General features: G+C 48.4%; 21 non-coding genes across 21 annotated transcripts; all 21 read left to right on the forward strand.

Annotated features, from left to right (window-relative positions):
- Positions 1-588: 588 nt before the first annotated feature.
- Positions 589-707, forward strand: LOC143871148 (5S ribosomal RNA). The gene has a single exon (XR_013245923.1). It is a non-coding gene; the product is annotated as a 5S ribosomal RNA (ribosomal RNA).
- Positions 708-1,304: 597 nt separating this feature from the next.
- On the forward strand, positions 1,305-1,423 carry LOC143873179 (5S ribosomal RNA). Its single transcript, XR_013247900.1, has one exon. It is a non-coding gene; the product is annotated as a 5S ribosomal RNA (ribosomal RNA).
- A 597-nt stretch (positions 1,424-2,020) lies between these two features.
- LOC143871149 (5S ribosomal RNA) lies at positions 2,021-2,139 on the forward strand. Its single transcript, XR_013245924.1, has one exon. It is a non-coding gene; the product is annotated as a 5S ribosomal RNA (ribosomal RNA).
- A 540-nt stretch (positions 2,140-2,679) lies between these two features.
- LOC143873087 (5S ribosomal RNA) lies at positions 2,680-2,798 on the forward strand. Its single transcript, XR_013247809.1, has one exon. It is a non-coding gene; the product is annotated as a 5S ribosomal RNA (ribosomal RNA).
- A 597-nt stretch (positions 2,799-3,395) lies between these two features.
- LOC143871150 (5S ribosomal RNA) lies at positions 3,396-3,514 on the forward strand. The gene has a single exon (XR_013245925.1). It is a non-coding gene; the product is annotated as a 5S ribosomal RNA (ribosomal RNA).
- A 597-nt stretch (positions 3,515-4,111) lies between these two features.
- LOC143871151 (5S ribosomal RNA) lies at positions 4,112-4,230 on the forward strand. The gene has a single exon (XR_013245926.1). It is a non-coding gene; the product is annotated as a 5S ribosomal RNA (ribosomal RNA).
- A 597-nt stretch (positions 4,231-4,827) lies between these two features.
- Positions 4,828-4,946, forward strand: LOC143871152 (5S ribosomal RNA). Its single transcript, XR_013245927.1, has one exon. It is a non-coding gene; the product is annotated as a 5S ribosomal RNA (ribosomal RNA).
- A 597-nt stretch (positions 4,947-5,543) lies between these two features.
- Positions 5,544-5,662, forward strand: LOC143871153 (5S ribosomal RNA). The gene has a single exon (XR_013245928.1). It is a non-coding gene; the product is annotated as a 5S ribosomal RNA (ribosomal RNA).
- A 597-nt stretch (positions 5,663-6,259) lies between these two features.
- Positions 6,260-6,378, forward strand: LOC143871155 (5S ribosomal RNA). Its single transcript, XR_013245930.1, has one exon. It is a non-coding gene; the product is annotated as a 5S ribosomal RNA (ribosomal RNA).
- Positions 6,379-6,975: 597 nt separating this feature from the next.
- Positions 6,976-7,094, forward strand: LOC143871156 (5S ribosomal RNA). The gene has a single exon (XR_013245931.1). It is a non-coding gene; the product is annotated as a 5S ribosomal RNA (ribosomal RNA).
- A 597-nt stretch (positions 7,095-7,691) lies between these two features.
- LOC143871157 (5S ribosomal RNA) lies at positions 7,692-7,810 on the forward strand. The gene has a single exon (XR_013245932.1). It is a non-coding gene; the product is annotated as a 5S ribosomal RNA (ribosomal RNA).
- A 597-nt stretch (positions 7,811-8,407) lies between these two features.
- Positions 8,408-8,526, forward strand: LOC143871158 (5S ribosomal RNA). The gene has a single exon (XR_013245933.1). It is a non-coding gene; the product is annotated as a 5S ribosomal RNA (ribosomal RNA).
- Positions 8,527-9,123: 597 nt separating this feature from the next.
- On the forward strand, positions 9,124-9,242 carry LOC143871159 (5S ribosomal RNA). Its single transcript, XR_013245934.1, has one exon. It is a non-coding gene; the product is annotated as a 5S ribosomal RNA (ribosomal RNA).
- Positions 9,243-9,839: 597 nt separating this feature from the next.
- On the forward strand, positions 9,840-9,958 carry LOC143871160 (5S ribosomal RNA). Its single transcript, XR_013245935.1, has one exon. It is a non-coding gene; the product is annotated as a 5S ribosomal RNA (ribosomal RNA).
- A 597-nt stretch (positions 9,959-10,555) lies between these two features.
- LOC143871161 (5S ribosomal RNA) lies at positions 10,556-10,674 on the forward strand. Its single transcript, XR_013245936.1, has one exon. It is a non-coding gene; the product is annotated as a 5S ribosomal RNA (ribosomal RNA).
- A 597-nt stretch (positions 10,675-11,271) lies between these two features.
- Positions 11,272-11,390, forward strand: LOC143871162 (5S ribosomal RNA). Its single transcript, XR_013245937.1, has one exon. It is a non-coding gene; the product is annotated as a 5S ribosomal RNA (ribosomal RNA).
- A 597-nt stretch (positions 11,391-11,987) lies between these two features.
- LOC143871163 (5S ribosomal RNA) lies at positions 11,988-12,106 on the forward strand. The gene has a single exon (XR_013245938.1). It is a non-coding gene; the product is annotated as a 5S ribosomal RNA (ribosomal RNA).
- Positions 12,107-12,703: 597 nt separating this feature from the next.
- On the forward strand, positions 12,704-12,822 carry LOC143871164 (5S ribosomal RNA). Its single transcript, XR_013245939.1, has one exon. It is a non-coding gene; the product is annotated as a 5S ribosomal RNA (ribosomal RNA).
- A 597-nt stretch (positions 12,823-13,419) lies between these two features.
- Positions 13,420-13,538, forward strand: LOC143871166 (5S ribosomal RNA). The gene has a single exon (XR_013245941.1). It is a non-coding gene; the product is annotated as a 5S ribosomal RNA (ribosomal RNA).
- Positions 13,539-14,078: 540 nt separating this feature from the next.
- LOC143871167 (5S ribosomal RNA) lies at positions 14,079-14,197 on the forward strand. Its single transcript, XR_013245942.1, has one exon. It is a non-coding gene; the product is annotated as a 5S ribosomal RNA (ribosomal RNA).
- A 597-nt stretch (positions 14,198-14,794) lies between these two features.
- Positions 14,795-14,913, forward strand: LOC143871168 (5S ribosomal RNA). The gene has a single exon (XR_013245943.1). It is a non-coding gene; the product is annotated as a 5S ribosomal RNA (ribosomal RNA).
- Positions 14,914-14,952: the final 39 nt, after the last annotated feature.

Consider the following 14,952-nt stretch of genomic DNA (forward strand, 5'->3'; position numbering starts at 1 on the left):
TTTCGGCTATCTACCACTTTTTTCGAACAATCTTTCGGTTCTGGAACATCGATGCGAACTGAAACGCACGTTTAGTGCGACGCCTCCTACGTTTCGGTTCGGATCTTTTTATTTTCTTCCGGATGGTGAATTCAAAGACGTCCGGTCTTTATTATGGCGGGGTGATAGTGTCGTTTGATTCGATAAACGGAATTCGTTCTGACATTTCATTTGCGGTCAAATTATAGCGGGGGTTTGTTTAGATTCAGTGACGTACAGGCTATAGCGGATGAGTGTACTAGTGGATGCGAGTCATGAATCCGGTCGGAAGATGTTTACTGGCCGTGAGCTACCCTTGGTGCACAAATATCGTTCCGACGATAACTTTTGATCCGCCCGTCAGATCGTGGCGATTCTTATATTGATTCGGGGGTACTCGGGAAGATTCATCGCGCGATGACAGCCCTGGCGGTCATCCGGCTTCCAGACATGCTCGGATCGTCCATCCGGTGTCATCTAGCAGGATTTTTTCGCACTTTCATTTAAACGGACTTCGTACGACAATGCGAGTGGAAACGCTTTATTACTTTGACAATGGAGAGGCATGCTGGGTGCGATCATACCAGCACAAATGCACTGGATCCCATCAGAACTCCGAAGTTAAGCGTGCTTGGGCGAGAGTAGTACTAGGATGGGTGACCTCCTGGGAAGTCCTCGTGTTGCACCCCTGTCACTTTTTTCGGCTATCTACCACTTTTTTCGAACAATCTTTCGGTTCTGGAACATCGATGCGAACTGAAACGCACGTTTAGTGCGTCGCCTCCTACGTTTCGGTTCGGATCTTTTTATTTTCTTCCGGATGGTGAATTCAAAGACGTCCGGTCTTTATTATGGCGAGGTGATAGTGTCGTTTGATTCGATAAACGGAATTCGTTCTGACATTTCATTTGCGGTCAAATTATAGCGGGGGTTTGTTTAGATTCAGTGACGTACAGGCTATAGCGGATGAGTGTACTAGTGGATGCGAGTCATGAATCCGGTCGGAAGGTGTTTACTGGCCGTGAGCTACCCTTGGTGCACAAATATCGTTCCGACGATAACTTTTGATCCGCCCGTCAGATCGTGGCGTTTCTTATATTGATTCGGGGGTACTCGGGAAGATCCATCGCGCGATGACAGCCATGGCAGTCATCCGGCTTCCCGACATGCTCGGATCGTCCATCCGGTGTCATCTAGCAGGATTTTTTCGCACTTTCATTTAAACGGACTTCGTACGACAATGCGAGTGGAAACTCTTTATTACTTTGACAATGGAGAGGCATGCTGGGTGCGATCATACCAGTACAAATGCACTGGATCCCATCAGAACTCCGAAGTTAAGCGTGCTTGGGCGAGAGTAGTACTAGGATGGGTGACCTCCTGGGAAGTCCTCGTGTTGCACCCCTGTCACTTTTTTCGGCTATCTACCACTTTTTTCGAACAATCTTTCGGTTCTGGAACATCGATGCGAACTGAAACCCACGTTTAGTGCGTCGCCTCCTACGTTTCGGTTCGGATCTTTTTATTTTCTTCCGGATGGTGAATTCAAAGACGTCCGGTCTTTATTATGGCGGGGTGATAGTGTCGTTTGATTCGATAAACGGAATTCGTTCTGACATTTCATTTGCAGTCAAATTATAGCGGGGGTTTGTTTAGATTCACTGACGTACAGGCTATAGCGGATGAGTGTACTAGTGGATGCGAGTCATGAATCCGGTCGGAAGGTGTTTACTGGCCGTGAGCTACCCTTGGTGCACAAATATCGTTCCGACGAGAACTTTTGATCCGCCCGTCAGATCGTGGCGATTCTTATATTGATTCGGGGGTACTCGGGAAGATTAATCGCGCGATGACAGCCCTGGCGGTCATCCGGCTTCCCGACATGCTCGGATCGTCCATCCGGTGTCATCTAGCAGGATTTTTTCGCACTTTCATTTAAACGGACTTCGTACGACAATGCGAGTGGAAACTCTTTATTACTTTGACAATGGAGAGGCATGCTGGGTGCGATCATACCAGCACAAATGCACTGGATCCCATCAGAACTCCGAAGTTAAGCGTGCTTGGGCGAGAGTAGTACTAGGATGGGTGACCTCCTGGGAAGTCCTCGTGTTGCACCCCTCGATGCGAACTGAAACGCACGTTTAGTGCGTCGCCTCCTACGTTTCGGTTCGGATCTTTTTATTTTCTTCCGGATGGTGAATTCAAAGACGTCCGGTCTTTATTATGGCGGGGTGATAGTGTCGTTTGATTCGATAAACGGAATTCGTTCTGACATTTCATTTGCAGTCAAATTATAGCGGGGGTTTGTTTAGATTCAGTGACGTACAGGCTATAGCGGATGAGTGTACTAGTGGATGCGAGTCATGAATCCGGTCGGAAGGTGTTTACTGGCCGTGAGCTACCCTTGGTGCACAAATATCGTTCCGACGATAACTTTTGATCCGCCCGTCAGATCGTCGTGATTCTTATATTGATTCGTGGGTACTCGGGAAGATCCATCGCGCGATGACAGCCCTGGCGGTCATCCGGCTTCCCGACATGCTCGGATCGTCCATCCGGTGTCATCTAGCAGGATTTTTTCGCACTTTCATTTAAACGGACTTCGTACGACAATGCGAGTGGAAACTCTTTATTACTTTGACAATGGAGTGGCATGCTGGGTGCGATCATACCAGCACAAATGCACTGGATCCCATCAGAACTCCGAAGTTAAGCGTGCTCGGGCGAGAGTAGTACTAGGATGGGTGACCTCCTGGGAAGTCCTCGTGTTGCACCCCTGTCACTTTTTTCGGCTATCTACCACTTTTTTCGAACAATCTTTCGGTTCTGGAACATCGATGCGAACTGAAACGCACGTTTAGTGCGTCGCCTCCTACGTTTCGGTTCGGATCTTTTTATTTTCTTCCGGATGGTGAATTCAAACACGTCCGGTCTTTATTATGGCGGGGTGATAGTGTCGTTTGATTCGATAAACGGAATTCGTTCTGACATTTCATTTGCGGTCAAATTATAGCGGGGGTTTGTTTAGATTCAGTGACGTACAGGCTATAGCGGATGAGTGTACTAGTGGATGCGAGTCATGAATCCGGTCGGAAGGTGTTTACTGGCCGTGAGCTACCCTTGGTGCACAAATATCGTTCCGACGATAACTTTTGATCCGCCCGTCAGATCGTGGCGGTTCTTATATTGATTCGGGGGTACTCGGGAAGATTCATCGCGCGATGACAGCCCTGGCGGTCATCCGGCTTCCCGACATGCTCGGATCGTCCATCCGGTGTCATCTAGCAGGATTTTTTCGCACTTTCATTTAAACGGACTTCGTACGACAATGCGAGTGGAAACTCTTTATTACTTTGACAATGGAGAGGCATGCTGGGTGCGATCATACCAGCACAAATGCACTGGATCCCATCAGAACTCCGAAGTTAAGCGTGCTTGGGCGAGAGTAGTACTAGGATGGGTGACCTCCTGGGAAGTCCTCGTGTTGCACCCCTGTCACTTTTTTCGGCTATCTACCACTTTTTTCGAACAATCTTTCGGTTCTGGAACATCGATGCGAACTGAAACGCACGTTTAGTGCGTCGCCTCCTACGTTTCGGTTCGGATCTTTTTATTTTCTTCCGGATGGTGAATTCAAAGACGTCCGGTCTTTATTATGGCGGGGTGATAGTGTCGTTTGATTCGATAAACGGAATTCGTTCTGACATTTCATTTGCGGTCAAATTATAGCGGGGGTTTGTTTAGATTCAGTGACGTACAGGCTATAGCGGATGAGTGTACTAGTGGATGCGAGTCATGAATCCGGTCGGAAGGTGTTTACTGGCCGTGAGCTACCCTTGGTGCACAAATATCGTTCCGACGATAACTTTTGATCCGCCCGTCAGATCGTGGCGATTCTTATATTGATTCGGGGGTACTCGGGAAGATCCATCGCGCGATGACAGCCCTGGCGGTCATCCGGCTTCCCGACATGCTCGGATCGTCCATCCGGTGTCATCTAGCAGGATTTTTTCGCACTTTCATTTAAACGGACTTCGTACGACAATGCGAGTGGAAACTCTTTATTACTTTGACAATGGAGAGGCATGCTGGGTGCGATCATACCAGCACAAATGCACTGGATCCCATCAGAACTCCGAAGTTAAGCGTGCTTGGGCGAGAGTAGTACTAGGATGGGTGACCTCCTGGGAAGTCCTCGTGTTGCACCCCTGTCACTTTTTTCGGCTATCAACCACTTTTTTCGAACAATCTTTCGGTTCTGGAACATCGATGCGAACTGAAACGCACGTTTAGTGCGTCGCCTCCTACGTTTCGGTTCGGATCTTTTTATTTTCTTCCGGATGGTGAATTCAAAGACGTCCGGTCTTTATTATGGCGGGGTGATAGTGTCGTTTGATTCGATAAACGGAATTCGTTCTGACATTTCATTTGCGGTCAAATTATAGCGGGGGTTTGTTTAGATTCAGTGACGTACAGGCTATAGCGGATGAGTGTACTAGTGGATGCGAGTCATGAATCCGGTCGGAAGGTGTTTACTGGCCGTGAGCTACCCTTGGTGCACAAATATCGTTCCGACGATAACTTTTGATCCGCCCGTCAGATCGTGGCGATTCTTATATTGATTCGGGGGTACTCGGGAAGATCCATCGCGCGATGACAGCCCTGGCGGTCATCCGGCTTCCCGACATGCTCGGATCGTCCATCCGGTGTCATCTAGCAGGATTTTTTCGCACTTTCATTTAAACGGACTTCGTACGACAATGCGAGTGGAAACTCTTTATTACTTTGACAATGGAGAGGCATGCTGGGTGCGATCATACCAGCACAAATGCACTGGATCCCATCAGAACTCCGAAGTTAAGCGTGCTTGGGCGAGAGTAGTACTAGGATGGGTGACCTCCTGGGAAGTCCTCGTGTTGCACCCCTGTCACTTTTTTCGGCTATCTACCACTTTTTTCGAACAATCTTTCGGTTCTGGAACATCGATGCGAACTGAAACGCACGTTTAGTGCGTCGCCTCCTACGTTTCGGTTCGGATCTTTTTATTTTCTTCCGGATGGTGAATTCAAAGACGTCCGGTCTTTATTATGGCGGGGTGATAGTGTCGTTTGATTCGATAAACGGAATACGTTCTGACATTTCATTTGCAGTCAAATTATAGCGGGGGTTTGTTTAGATTCAGTGACGTACAGGCTATAGCGGATGAGTGTACTAGTGGATGCGAGTCATGAATCCGGTCGGAAGGTGTTTACTGGCCGTGAGCTACCCTTGGTGCACAAATATCGTTCCGACGATAACTTTTGATCCGCCCGTCAGATCGTCGTGATTCTTATATTAATTCGGGGGTACTCGGGAAGATCCATCGCGCGATGACAGCCCTGGCGGTCATCCGGCTTCCCGACATGCTCGGATCGTCCATCCGGTGTCATCTAGCAGGATTTTTTCGCACTTTCATTTAAACGGACTTCGTACGACAATGCGAGTGGAAACTCTTTATTACTTTGACAATGGAGTGGCATGCTGGGTGCGATCATACCAGCACAAATGCACTGGATCCCATCAGAACTCCGAAGTTAAGCGTGCTTGGGCGAGAGTAGTACTAGGATGGGTGACCTCCTGGGAAGTCCTCGTGTTGCACCCCTGTCACTTTTTTCGGCTATCTACCACTTTTTTCGAACAATCTTTCGGTTCTGGAACATCGATGCGAACTGAAACGCACGTTTAGTGCGTCGCCTCCTACGTTTCGGTTCGGATCTTTTTATTTTCTTCCGGATGGTGAATTCAAACACGTCCGGTCTTTATTATGGCGGGGTGATAGTGTCGTTTGATTCGATAAACGGAATTCGTTCTGACATTTCATTTGCGGTCAAATTATAGCGGGGGTTTGTTTAGATTCAGTGACGTACAGGCTATAGCGGATGAGTGTACTAGTGGATGCGAGTCATGAATCCGGTCGGAAGGTGTTTACTGGCCGTGAGCTACCCTTGGTGCACAAATATCGTTCCGACGATAACTTTTGATCCGCCCGTCAGATCGTGGCGGTTCTTATATTGATTCGGGGGTACTCGGGAAGATTCATCGCGCGATGACAGCCCTGGCGGTCATCCGGCTTCCCGACATGCTCGGATCGTCCATCCGGTGTCATCTAGCAGGATTTTTTCGCACTTTCATTTAAACGGACTTCGTACGACAATGCGAGTGGAAACTCTTTATTACTTTGACAATGGAGAGGCATGCTGGGTGCGATCATACCAGCACAAATGCACTGGATCCCATCAGAACTCCGAAGTTAAGCGTGCTTGGGCGAGAGTAGTACTAGGATGGGTGACCTCCTGGGAAGTCCTCGTGTTGCACCCCTGTCACTTTTTTCGGCTATCTACCACTTTTTTCGAACAATCTTTCGGTTCTGGAACATCGATGCGAACTGAAACGCACGTTTAGTGCGTCGCCTCCTACGTTTCGGTTCGGATCTTTTTATTTTCTTCCGGATGGTGAATTCAAAGACGTCCGGTCTTTATTATGGCGGGGTGATAGTGTCGTTTGATTCGATAAACGGAATTCGTTCTGACATTTCATTTGCGGTCAAATTATAGCGGGGGTTTGTTTAGATTCAGTGACGTACAGGCTATAGCGGATGAGTGTACTAGTGGATGCGAGTCATGAATCCGGTCGGAAGGTGTTTACTGGCCGTGAGCTACCCTTGGTGCACAAATATCGTTCCGACGATAACTTTTGATCCGCCCGTCAGATCGTGGCGATTCTTATATTGATTCGGGGGTACTCGGGAAGATCCATCGCGCGATGACAGCCCTGGCGGTCATCCGGCTTCCCGACATGCTCGGATCGTCCATCCGGTGTCATCTAGCAGGATTTTTTCGCACTTTCATTTAAACGGACTTCGTACGACAATGCGAGTGGAAACTCTTTATTACTTTGACAATGGAGAGGCATGCTGGGTGCGATCATACCAGCACAAATGCACTGGATCCCATCAGAACTCCGAAGTTAAGCGTGCTTGGGCGAGAGTAGTACTAGGATGGGTGACCTCCTGGGAAGTCCTCGTGTTGCACCCCTGTCACTTTTTTCGGCTATCAACCACTTTTTTCGAACAATCTTTCGGTTCTGGAACATCGATGCGAACTGAAACGCACGTTTAGTGCGTCGCCTCCTACGTTTCGGTTCGGATCTTTTTATTTTCTTCCGGATGGTGAATTCAAAGACGTCCGGTCTTTATTATGGCGGGGTGATAGTGTCGTTTGATTCGATAAACGGAATTCGTTCTGACATTTCATTTGCGGTCAAATTATAGCGGGGGTTTGTTTAGATTCAGTGACGTACAGGCTATAGCGGATGAGTGTACTAGTGGATGCGAGTCATGAATCCGGTCGGAAGGTGTTTACTGGCCGTGAGCTACCCTTGGTGCACAAATATCGTTCCGACGATAACTTTTGATCCGCCCGTCAGATCGTGGCGATTCTTATATTGATTCGGGGGTACTCGGGAAGATCCATCGCGCGATGACAGCCCTGGCGGTCATCCGGCTTCCCGACATGCTCGGATCGTCCATCCGGTGTCATCTAGCAGGATTTTTTCGCACTTTCATTTAAACGGACTTCGTACGACAATGCGAGTGGAAACTCTTTATTACTTTGACAATGGAGAGGCATGCTGGGTGCGATCATACCAGCACAAATGCACTGGATCCCATCAGAACTCCGAAGTTAAGCGTGCTTGGGCGAGAGTAGTACTAGGATGGGTGACCTCCTGGGAAGTCCTCGTGTTGCACCCCTGTCACTTTTTTCGGCTATCTACCACTTTTTTCGAACAATCTTTCGGTTCTGGAACATCGATGCGAACTGAAACGCACGTTTAGTGCGTCGCCTCCTACGTTTCGGTTCGGATCTTTTTATTTTCTTCCGGATGGTGAATTCAAAGACGTCCGGTCTTTATTATGGCGGGGTGATAGTGTCGTTTGATTCGATAAACGGAATTCGTTCTGACATTTCATTTGCAGTCAAATTATAGCGGGGGTTTGTTTAGATTCAGTGACGTACAGGCTATAGCGGATGAGTGTACTAGTGGATGCGAGTCATGAATCCGGTCGGAAGGTGTTTACTGGCCGTGAGCTACCCTTGGTGCACAAATATCGTTCCGACGATAACTTTTGATCCGCCCGTCAGATCGTCGTGATTCTTATATTAATTCGGGGGTACTCGGGAAGATCCATCGCGCGATGACAGCCCTGGCGGTCATCCGGCTTCCCGACATGCTCGGATCGTCCATCCGGTGTCATCTAGCAGGATTTTTTCGCACTTTCATTTAAACGGACTTCGTACGACAATGCGAGTGGAAACTCTTTATTACTTTGACAATGGAGTGGCATGCTGGGTGCGATCATACCAGCACAAATGCACTGGATCCCATCAGAACTCCGAAGTTAAGCGTGCTTGGGCGAGAGTAGTACTAGGATGGGTGACCTCCTGGGAAGTCCTCGTGTTGCACCCCTGTCACTTTTTTCGGCTATCTACCACTTTTTTCGAACAATCTTTCGGTTCTGGAACATCGATGCGAACTGAAACGCACGTTTAGTGCGTCGCCTCCTACGTTTCGGTTCGGATCTTTTTATTTTCTTCCGGATGGTGAATTCAAACACGTCCGGTCTTTATTATGGCGGGGTGATAGTGTCGTTTGATTCGATAAACGGAATTCGTTCTGACATTTCATTTGCGGTCAAATTATAGCGGGGGTTTGTTTAGATTCAGTGACGTACAGGCTATAGCGGATGAGTGTACTAGTGGATGCGAGTCATGAATCCGGTCGGAAGGTGTTTACTGGCCGTGAGCTACCCTTGGTGCACAAATATCGTTCCGACGATAACTTTTGATCCGCCCGTCAGATCGTGGCGGTTCTTATATTGATTCGGGGGTACTCGGGAAGATTCATCGCGCGATGACAGCCCTGGCGGTCATCCGGCTTCCCGACATGCTCGGATCGTCCATCCGGTGTCATCTAGCAGGATTTTTTCGCACTTTCATTTAAACGGACTTCGTACGACAATGCGAGTGGAAACTCTTTATTACTTTGACAATGGAGAGGCATGCTGGGTGCGATCATACCAGCACAAATGCACTGGATCCCATCAGAACTCCGAAGTTAAGCGTGCTTGGGCGAGAGTAGTACTAGGATGGGTGACCTCCTGGGAAGTCCTCGTGTTGCACCCCTGTCACTTTTTTCGGCTATCTACCACTTTTTTCGAACAATCTTTCGGTTCTGGAACATCGATGGGAACTGAAACGCACGTTTAGTGCGTCGCCTCCTACGTTTCGGTTCGGATCTTTTTATTTTCTTCCGGATGGTGAATTCAAAGACGTCCGGTCTTTATTATGGCGGGGTGATAGTGTCGTTTGATTCGATAAACGGAATTCGTTCTGACATTTCATTTGCGGTCAAATTATAGCGGGGGTTTGTTTAGATTCAGTGACGTACAGGCTATAGCGGATGAGTGTACTAGTGGATGCGAGTCATGAATCCGGTCGGAAGGTGTTTACTGGCCGTGAGCTACCCTTGGTGCACAAATATCGTTCCGACGATAACTTTTGATCCGCCCGTCAGATCGTGGCGATTCTTATATTGATTCGGGGGTACTCGGGAAGATCTATCGCGCGATGACAGCCCTGGCAGTCATCCGGCTTCCCGACATGCTCGGATCGTCCATCCGGTGTCATCTAGCAGGATTTTTTCGCACTTTCATTTAAACGGACTTCGTACGACAATGCGAGTGGAAACTCTTTATTACTTTGACAATTGAGAGGCATGCTGGGTGCGATCATACCAGCACAAATGCACTGGATCCCATCAGAACTCCGAAGTTAAGCGTGCTTGGGCGAGAGTAGTACTAGGATGGGTGACCTCCTGGGAAGTCCTCGTGTTGCACCCCTGTCACTTTTTTCGGCTATCTACCACTTTTTTCGAACAATCTTTCGGTTCTGGAACATCGATGGGAACTGAAACGCACGTTTAGTGCGTCGCCTCCTACGTTTCGGTTCGGATCTTTTTATTTTCTTCCGGATGGTGAATTCAAAGACGTCCGGTCTTTATTATGGCGGGGTGATAGTGTCGTTTGATTCGATAAACGGAATTCGTTCTGACATTTCATTTGCGGTCAAATTATAGCGGGGGTTTGTTTAGATTCAGTGACGTACAGGCTATAGCGGATGAGTGTACTAGTGGATGCGAGTCATGAATCCGGTCGGAAGGTGTTTACTGGCCGTGAGCTACCCTTGGTGCACAAATATCGTTCCGACGATAACTTTTGATCCGCCCGTCAGATCGTGGCGATTCTTATATTGATTCGGGGGTACTCGGGAAGATCTATCGCGCGATGACAGCCCTGGCAGTCATCCGGCTTCCCGACATGCTCGGATCGTCCATCCGGTGTCATCTAGCAGGATTTTTTCGCACTTTCATTTAAACGGACTTCGTACGACAATGCGAGTGGAAACTCTTTATTACTTTGACAATTGAGAGGCATGCTGGGTGCGATCATACCAGCACAAATGCACTGGATCCCATCAGAACTCCGAAGTTAAGCGTGCTTGGGCGAGAGTAGTACTAGGATGGGTGACCTCCTGGGAAGTCCTCGTGTTGCACCCCTGTCACTTTTTTCGGCTATCTACCACTTTTTTCGAACAATCTTTCGGTTCTGGAACATCGATGCGAACTGAAACGCACGTTTAGTGCGTCGCCTCCTACGTTTCGGTTCGGATCTTTTTATTTTCTTCCGGATGGTGAATTCAAAGACGTCCGGTCTTTATTATGGCGGGGTGATAGTGTCGTTTGATTCGATAAACGGAATTCGTTCTGACATTTCATTTGCAGTCAAATTATAGCGGGGGTTTGTTTAGATTCAGTGACGTACAGGCTATAGCGGATGAGTGTACTAGTGGATGCGAGTCATGAATCCGGTCGGAAGGTGTTTACTGGCCGTGAGCTACCCTTGGTGCACAAATATCGTTCCGACGATAACTTTTGATCCGCCCGTCAGATCGTAGCGATTCTTATATTGATTCGGGGGTACTCGGGAAGATTAATCGCGCGATGACAGCCCTGGCGGTCATCCGGCTTCCCGACATGCTCGGATCGTCCATCCGGTGTCATCTAGCAGGATTTTGTCGCACTTTCATTTAAACGGACTTCGTACGACAATGCGAGTGGAAACTCTTTATTACTTTGACAATGGAAAGGCATGCTGGGTGCGATCATACCAGCACAAATGCACTGGATCCCATCAGAACTCCGAAGTTAAGCGTGCTTGGGCGAGAGTAGTACTAGGATGGGTGACCTCCTGGGAAGTCCTCGTGTTGCACCCCTGTCACTTTTTTCGGCTATCTACCACTTTTTTCGAACAATCTTTCGGTTCTGGAACATCGATGCGAACTGAAACGCACGTTTAGTGCGACGCCTCCTACGTTTCGGTTCGGATCTTTTTATTTTCTTCCGGATGGTGAATTCAAAGACGTCCGGTCTTTATTATGGCGGGGTGATAGTGTCGTTTGATTCGATAAACGGAATTCGTTCTGACATTTCATTTGCGGTCAAATTATAGCGGGGGTTTGTTTAGATTCAGTGACGTACAGGCTATAGCGGATGAGTGTACTAGTGGATGCGAGTCATGAATCCGGTCGGAAGATGTTTACTGGCCGTGAGCTACCCTTGGTGCACAAATATCGTTCCGACGATAACTTTTGATCCGCCCGTCAGATCGTGGCGATTCTTATATTGATTCGGGGGTACTCGGGAAGATTCATCGCGCGATGACAGCCCTGGCGGTCATCCGGCTTCCAGACATGCTCGGATCGTCCATCCGGTGTCATCTAGCAGGATTTTTTCGCACTTTCATTTAAACGGACTTCGTACGACAATGCGAGTGGAAACGCTTTATTACTTTGACAATGGAGAGGCATGCTGGGTGCGATCATACCAGCACAAATGCACTGGATCCCATCAGAACTCCGAAGTTAAGCGTGCTTGGGCGAGAGTAGTACTAGGATGGGTGACCTCCTGGGAAGTCCTCGTGTTGCACCCCTGTCACTTTTTTCGGCTATCTACCACTTTTTTCGAACAATCTTTCGGTTCTGGAACATCGATGCGAACTGAAACGCACGTTTAGTGCGTCGCCTCCTACGTTTCGGTTCGGATCTTTTTATTTTCTTCCGGATGGTGAATTCAAAGACGTCCGGTCTTTATTATGGCGAGGTGATAGTGTCGTTTGATTCGATAAACGGAATTCGTTCTGACATTTCATTTGCGGTCAAATTATAGCGGGGGTTTGTTTAGATTCAGTGACGTACAGGCTATAGCGGATGAGTGTACTAGTGGATGCGAGTCATGAATCCGGTCGGAAGGTGTTTACTGGCCGTGAGCTACCCTTGGTGCACAAATATCGTTCCGACGATAACTTTTGATCCGCCCGTCAGATCGTGGCGTTTCTTATATTGATTCGGGGGTACTCGGGAAGATCCATCGCGCGATGACAGCCATGGCAGTCATCCGGCTTCCCGACATGCTCGGATCGTCCATCCGGTGTCATCTAGCAGGATTTTTTCGCACTTTCATTTAAACGGACTTCGTACGACAATGCGAGTGGAAACTCTTTATTACTTTGACAATGGAGAGGCATGCTGGGTGCGATCATACCAGCACAAATGCACTGGATCCCATCAGAACTCCGAAGTTAAGCGTGCTTGGGCGAGAGTAGTACTAGGATGGGTGACCTCCTGGGAAGTCCTCGTGTTGCACCCCTGTCACTTTTTTCGGCTATCTACCACTTTTTTCGAACAATCTTTCGGTTCTGGAACATCGATGCGAACTGAAACCCACGTTTAGTGCGACGCCTCCTACGTTTCGGTTCGGATCTTTTTATTTTCTTCCGGATGGTGAATTCAAAGACGTCCGGTCTTTATTATGGCGGGGTGATAGTGTCGTTTGATTCGATAAACGGAATTCGTTCTGACATTTCATTTGCAGTCAAATTATAGCGGGGGTTTGTTTAGATTCACTGACGTACAGGCTATAGCGGATGAGTGTACTAGTGGATGCGAGTCATGAATCCGGTCGGAAGGTGTTTACTGGCCGTGAGCTACCCTTGGTGCACAAATATCGTTCCGACGAGAACTTTTGATCCGCCCGTCAGATCGTGGCGATTCTTATATTGATTCGGGGGTACTCGGGAAGATTAATCGCGCGATGACAGCCCTGGCGGTCATCCGGCTTCCCGACATGCTCGGATCGTCCATCCGGTGTCATCTAGCAGGATTTTTTCGCACTTTCATTTAAACGGACTTCGTACGACAATGCGAGTGGAAACTCTTTATTACTTTGACAATGGAGAGGCATGCTGGGTGCGATCATACCAGCACAAATGCACTGGATCCCATCAGAACTCCGAAGTTAAGCGTGCTTGGGCGAGAGTAGTACTAGGATGGGTGACCTCCTGGGAAGTCCTCGTGTTGCACCCCTCGATGCGAACTGAAACGCACGTTTAGTGCGTCGCCTCCTACGTTTCGGTTCGGATCTTTTTATTTTCTTCCGGATGGTGAATTCAAAGACGTCCGGTCTTTATTATGGCGGGGTGATAGTGTCGTTTGATTCGATAAACGGAATTCGTTCTGACATTTCATTTGCAGTCAAATTATAGCGGGGGTTTGTTTAGATTCAGTGACGTACAGGCTATAGCGGATGAGTGTACTAGTGGATGCGAGTCATGAATCCGGTCGGAAGGTGTTTACTGGCCGTGAGCTACCCTTGGTGCACAAATATCGTTCCGACGATAACTTTTGATCCGCCCGTCAGATCGTCGTGATTCTTATATTGATTCGTGGGTACTCGGGAAGATCCATCGCGCGATGACAGCCCTGGCGGTCATCCGGCTTCCCGACATGCTCGGATCGTCCATCCGGTGTCATCTAGCAGGATTTTTTCGCACTTTCATTTAAACGGACTTCGTACGACAATGCGAGTGGAAACTCTTTATTACTTTGACAATGGAGTGGCATGCTGGGTGCGATCATACCAGCACAAATGCACTGGATCCCATCAGAACTCCGAAGTTAAGCGTGCTTGGGCGAGAGTAGTACTAGGATGGGTGACCTCCTGGGAAGTCCTCGTGTTGCACCCCTGTCACTTTTTTCGGCTATCTACCACTTTTTTCGAACAATCTTTCGGTTCTGGAACATCGATGCGAACTGAAACGCACGTTTAGTGCGTCGCCTCCTACGTTTCGGTTCGGATCTTTTTATTTTCTTCCGGATGGTGAATTCAAACACGTCCGGTCTTTATTATGGCGGGGTGATAGTGTCGTTTGATTCGATAAACGGAATTCGTTCTGACATTTCATTTGCGGTCAAATTATAGCGGGGGTTTGTTTAGATTCAGTGACGTACAGGCTATAGCGGATGAGTGTACTAGTGGATGCGAGTCATGAATCCGGTCGGAAGGTGTTTACTGGCCGTGAGCTACCCTTGGTGCACAAATATCGTTCCGACGATAACTTTTGATCCGCCCGTCAGATCGTGGCGGTTCTTATATTGATTCGGGGGTACTCGGGAAGATTCATCGCGCGATGACAGCCCTGGCGGTCATCCGGCTTCCCGACATGCTCGGATCGTCCATCCGGTGTCATCTAGCAGGATTTTTTCGCACTTTCATTTAAACGGACTTCGTACGACAATGCGAGTGGAAACTCTTTATTACTTTGACAATGGAGAGGCATGCTGGGTGCGATCATACCAGCACAAATGCACTGGATCCCATCAGAACTCCGAAGTTAAGCGTGCTTGGGCGAGAGTAGTACTAGGATGGGTGACCTCCTGGGAAGTCCTCGTGTTGCACCCCTGTCACTTTTTTCGGCTATCTACCACTTTTTTCGAACAA

The sequence above is a fragment of the Tasmannia lanceolata genome, unplaced genomic scaffold (genome assembly GCF_043159265.1).
Source record: "Tasmannia lanceolata isolate RefF3 unplaced genomic scaffold, GAP_Taslan_0.1 ptg000003l, whole genome shotgun sequence".
In the NCBI taxonomy this organism is placed as follows: Eukaryota; Viridiplantae; Streptophyta; class Magnoliopsida; order Canellales; family Winteraceae; genus Tasmannia; species Tasmannia lanceolata.